Source organism: Toxorhynchites rutilus, chromosome 3, assembly GCF_029784135.1.
Source record: "Toxorhynchites rutilus septentrionalis strain SRP chromosome 3, ASM2978413v1, whole genome shotgun sequence".
Classification (NCBI taxonomy): domain Eukaryota; kingdom Metazoa; phylum Arthropoda; class Insecta; order Diptera; family Culicidae; genus Toxorhynchites; species Toxorhynchites rutilus.
Window position 1 is genome coordinate 38,912,018 of NC_073746.1, and position 6,000 is coordinate 38,918,017.

The 6,000-nt window shown below is 38.8% G+C and overlaps 1 protein-coding gene across 1 annotated transcript in view; it reads left to right on the forward strand.

The window, feature by feature from the left end:
• Positions 1 to 5,546, forward strand: part of LOC129773052 (zinc finger protein Xfin-like) — a 173,188-nt gene extending 167,642 nt beyond the window's left edge. The window contains exon 10 of the mRNA XM_055776603.1: positions 5,250 to 5,546. The gene's annotated coding sequence lies outside the window, so the exon portion shown is untranslated. The remainder of the gene's footprint in view (positions 1 to 5,249) is intronic.
• The last annotated feature ends 454 nt before the right edge of the window (positions 5,547 to 6,000 follow it).

Consider the following 6,000-nt stretch of genomic DNA (forward strand, 5'->3'; position numbering starts at 1 on the left):
AATTGAGGAAGGCTCATGCAAAAAAAGTCACAGGAGGGTTGTGTCCGAGACACGACTTCTGGATATGTTTAAAGAATTATATCGTTAAACTCTTTGAAAATGATTTGTTTTTAATGTCTCTGTTAGGGCACACATTTCGGTAGGAACAAAAGTTCCCCCTACTTTCTTGTATTTGCAATGCCAATTTCCCCGAGGCAGCTTGGTTTTGATGTCTCTGTTAGGGAACACATTTCGGGGGGAACAAAAGCTCTCCCTACTTTCATGTATTTGCAATACCGATTTCCCTCAGACAGCTTGGTTTTGATGTCTCTGTTAGGGACCCGCCGCATGTGTCATCAATTTCGACCAATCAGAAGTGGGTATTTCCGTTAGGATAGGGGTAGTTAGTTTCATGCCATATATTATTTTCTTCAATATAAAAAATTGTTATGTAGTACCGAAATCGATTGACGCAAAAATTACATCATGAAATGCCAGAGCAATAAGCGTTTGAAATTGGACAATTTTCACGATGTGCTCGATTCTCGATTTTCAATTTGTACCCCAATATGTTTCCGAAAGACGTAATCCTACGTCCAAACGGAACGAATTAAGTTGCACACATAACAGTTTTCATGGCTTACGAGTCCCGTTTTCATTTCTGAACTATTTGGTCAGCCTAGTTCCGAAACTAAAAGACACGTCTTTCACATACTTTCAAATGTATTACAAACTTCAAAATAAAATAATATACTGTATGACATTTGCCAAGTATTATATGTACTTCTACACCTAAGTTGGTGTTGAAGATTGTTTAGCCAATAAGTTTGGCTTTCCTATAGTTTTCACAAGTTTGAGTTCTTTTGTTCTGTCTACACTTCGGAATTAGCTCTATATTCCATTGTATCATACATTTCGGTTAACTTTAATCGTACGATTCGCATGAAGCTGAGATAGGAACGTAATCGAGAGCCTCTCAGATATTCACACGCAAAGTGAACGATTGTCGCTGGAAATCTCGGGTAATTTAAGTGGTTCGGTTTTGTTTTTAAAAGCGATTCGTGCGCTTTCTCACCTTCCGCGGGAATACCGTTCTGTTTTGATTGTTTGCCTGAAATGCAAGAAACAGAAGGTTCGCGCTGCTAACAGCAACAACTGCGTAATTATTTTCCCTCGTGCGCCGCCATTTGCTCTCTCCTCCTTTGCGCGCCGCTCTTCAGAACTATTATAATTCGTGGCCCACAGAACAAGTTGTTGAACAGTGCCGGTAAAACCCCCCTCCTTCAATAGAAGAAATGATGGAATCAGTTTTCCGAAATTGTTTAAAAAACCCATTCACGTGCTATGTGGCCAGTCATTATCGACATGTTGTTGTGGGGCCTATGATAAAGCTTTTAGAGCCTACGCTCGAATAGGAATTAGGAGCGTTCAGTGAAATGGTCCGAAATTGGCTTCTTTATGGTGGGGAAGCAACCGACAACAATCCGGGAATAGCGAGGAAGCATCCCCACAACTGCCCCACCTCTGCTTGAGATTGGGATGACGCCCTCGAACTTACCATAGATTGGGATGGGATGCTGCTGCTGCTGTTGGATATGGCGAAGTGGCCCAAACCACTCTACTCTCACGATCAAGGTTAACCAATCGATAATTGTTTGAGCAGAAAGCGCTGGAGAGAAGTGCTAAAAGCAATCATCGCTGGTGGAGTAGCACGGGGGGGGGAGTGGTTGGACAATCCGCGCCTACCGTAAACGAAGCGTGCATAATTATCGATAATTATGCTTAATTTCACACATTTCTTGTGGTTTTCAAGCGTAGTGTTGTTTTTGGGGCCAGAACCGATCGTCGTGGTGAATTCTCGCATATATTCGATCGAGCCGATAAAAAATGTGTGCACATTCCCTGAACGTAGTAATTGTTTGCTCTGGTTCAAATTCTCAGCAGAAATAAAACGTGAAGACTGTCTCACGATTGAATCCTATTTCCGGAAACGTTCGGCGGGGAAACGCGGAACCCACATGTGCAACCATTTAACGCTGACATGAAACGGAAAGAACATTTATCACCACCAGCCGCGGTGCAGGAAAATTTCATAAAAATAACTTGTTTCATGAGGTGCGCGCGTTTTGAGCCGGGCGGCGGAACAGGAAAAATAATAGAACACACGGAACGTGTAAATAATGGCCACCGGTAGACAGTGGTGACGCTGACGGACGGACAAACGTTTTACGCATTTTCTTTGAGGAACTAAGCATCGCCGGTGCCGGAGCCAAAGGCGGCCAAAAATAACTCCTCCAAATAGTGGAGAATATTTTTATGGGAAAACAAGTTAACAAAAAGACAAAACACAGACAGCACATAGAATGAAAACGAATGGAGAGAATACTTCCATCTTGCACTTCTTTGGGGAAAATGGGGAATATTATGAGACCATAGAGCCACAGGGAAAACATTTTGATGAGATATCGATGTCTCATTATGTAAGTTAGTGTCAATGAGACTGTTTCCCCCACCCAGAGTGGTTGTGGAGATTTGTCAGTACTAAAAGCGCGCTTTCGGAAACACGCTCACAAGCTGACAAAATAGATCTTTGTCACCTCCAGCTCATTGGTGCTGGAGGCGTGAGCGCTCTTTGGTTATTGGTTAAGTGGTAGAAGACGAAGTGCCAATCGTAGGCTCCATTGGATCGCGAGCCGTTTAAGAATCGTAAAATTGGACTTAATAATGCAGTGAAATTGATTTATGATGAACAAACGACGGTGATGATTTCACAGCTGTGGTAACCTCTGGTCGGACAATCTCAAAATTTATTCATTTCACTCTATGGATTTTCCTTGGCGTTTCCGTGCCAAGATTATCAATCCAGAACAATAAACGGCATTGCCTTCTCTGGCCTGCTCTCCTCTCTAATATACTCTTGCTTGGGCAGGAGAGCCCCCGAAACATGCTTGCATCATTTGTGATGATTTTATCACGCTGCTTTATTTTGAAGTTCGTGTTAGGAAAACATTCTGTGGCCTGCACAAATGTAAATGATGTTCTCATGCTCGACTACAAGAGCGACAGCTTGCCTGTGTCGTCAGTTGTTTATTTGTTTGTTTCATCCATAGAGGCGTCAAGCTGTTGCAGTTCATTCTTCTCTAGCCTTCAAAAAGGCCCTTTTGGAAAACTAACACCAGCTTTAATTACAGTACCGGATAAAACCAATGAAACACTATCGTCAAAAACACATTTTGAATGCAGTCATGTTGTTGCTAAACCAATAAGGTTTGTACACATGGAGAAAATGTAGTATTTTGAACGTGTTTTGTCTTGGTCAAATAGTGACCAAGACAAAATCTAAGTATGATTATGCAGTCACCGCCAAAATAAAGTGCCCACTTTTCTGATAATCACATTTCACCTCTGAAGTCATTGGAAAACTTATTAAATCGTATTGATATTGACGTAGGATTACGTCTTTCGGGAACATATTGGGGTACAAACTGAAAATCGAAAATCGAGCACATCAGTCATTTCATGATGAATTGATGAGATTTTTGCGTCAATCGATTTCGGCACTCCATAACATTTTTTTATATTGAATAAAATAATATATGTCATGAAACTAACTATCGAACAACTGAAAAATCTCAATCCCTATTCTAACGGAAATATCCACTTCTAATTGGTCGAAAGTGACGACACATGCGGCGGTTCCCTAACAGAGACATCAGAACGAAGCTGCCTGGGGGAAATCGACATTGCAAATATATGCAAGTCGGGGGCATTTCTATATTGCAAGTAGGGTGAGTGATTCGATAAATTCTAGCAAATTAAATTAAAATTTGGAACTTCTATGTTCGTGAAATTTCATACCGATATTTTATTGTTAAAAATTTAGCATAAGCGTAATTGTAAAATTGTTTATGGTAGCGGTTGTGTTAAAAATGGCTTGATATATGAAACGGTTTACTTCAATTTTCATGAATAAAAACCAAGGTGTGTTTCCGCTCGAGAACGGGTCGTTCGGTATAAGCTGTCTGTTTTGTTGTGTTCATTTCGAGAAAGTGATTTGCCATATGCTCTACATATAGTATTAGGTGTTGTTGGTCCAATTAGTATTCGCATTGGGTTGAATAAACGCTCAGAAAGTAAAAATTATAAAACAAAATAACCTTTTCTATTTCAAATATGTTTTCTCTATATCAAAATAACATGTTTTTACTGATGAGAAAAAATGATAATTGTGTTCGGTATTGGTAATTATCTTATATTACATTGGTGAGTTTTTTTTTCTTTATTTCATCCATACATAACACAGGAGGCATCTCGTCTAGGGTCACAGAGGGCGGTTCTCATCATATCTCATTCCACTTCAGCATCTTCTATCTGATATGCACCACCCAACGACTGTTTACCACCAACTACCAAACAAAATTGCCCTTCTCAGGGCCACCAAATCATTATCAAAGAGTTTAACGATGTAATCTTTCAAACATATCCAAAATCAACAGTTAGCCTAACGGAATCCTACGTCAACTATGCGGTCGTGTATCGGACACAACCTTCCTGTGATTCTTTTTTCCTAAGCTCGATAATATTATAATTTTTCAGATACATGTGCATTTTTGCAAATATTGATAGGCATTTTTGAAAATAATTTTTTTAATCCTAAAGGTGGCCGTACACTGTTTGACCGAAGCTCAAATATTTGACACTTTTTGACAGAAAAAATTTGGTCAAAATTTAGTACAAATTTCATGTTTGACAAAAATATTTTACAATCATAATTACACCTATTTGTTTTTGCCAAAAACTTTACATTAAACTGTTTGGTGAAATACAACTGTTTGGAATGAATGACAAACACGGTTATCACATAGTACACTGTTTGTCGAGTCGGATACTGTTCTGTGTGCGTCCGCTGTCATTTTTCAAGGAAAAAATATTTATAAATGAAAATGGCTTCAACAGTAGCATCATATGGCGCTATAGCAGAAGCTCTGGCCAATGCAGCTTTTATTGAGGAAAATAGACAAAAAAAAAACAAAAACAGTTCCGTAACCGCAGCATCTGGATGAGTGAGTGGGTCAAAAAGTGCGAAACGGAGGAATTTTAAGTGAATCTGCTGCGAGAGCTATGAAATGAGTCTCCAAAGTTATATAAGGACTTCGTTCGTATTACGGAAAAATATAAAACCGTAGAGGAGAATCCATTTTATATCAAGTAAAAACTTTACAATCAACTTAAACTTTTGTCAATCTCATGAAAATGTTTTTTGTTTGCAGCCAAGATGTCATGTCGCAACCAGGTGCGCATCAAAATCGCTAAATCGCTGGTTGCAACAGAAGTCGGCTGCATTGTGATGATCTTTTTGGAGTAATCAGTCCCAGGAGCGGGGTGAAACCGTCCTGAAAATGAACCTTGACTGGCACATGAAATACAACGAGAAAGCTGCACAGGAAGAGGCGAAGAATTAAGATAGTGGTGGTTCCTTTCTTTCTTTTATGAAGGTTTTTGTGAATAAGTTAATGCTCTTTGTAAGAGGGTATTTTCTAAATACTAATAGAAAATTTCAAAATGCTCGCGCTCGTTTTACTAGTTTATCGTAACATAGATATATTTTGCAAGATGTTTGAAATATGCAGTTAATAAAAGAGAATAAATGTACGATCGTATAGGATTGTAATTCATTAGTAGTCACATTAGTATCACAACACGATTGTTTGAAGGAAAGAGTCTTAGGAATCCAACGGCATTATCGTATCTGAGAAGCATAGTTGCATTATTTCTCGTTGGCATACATTTCAGATTCCGACGCCAGATAACATGCTTTCATGGTACATCATATATTTCCGAAAATGCGAAGAAAATTCTAAAAGAATTTGAAAAATATTTAGATTTAGTGGTAACTCGAATAAACTAAATTAATTGTCGGAATCCCATGTCAACCTTATACTGGTATTCAAAATGAACCTATTAATCGTCGAACTACTCTTATATATTTCAATCAAAATTCACTTGAACACATAATGTGTC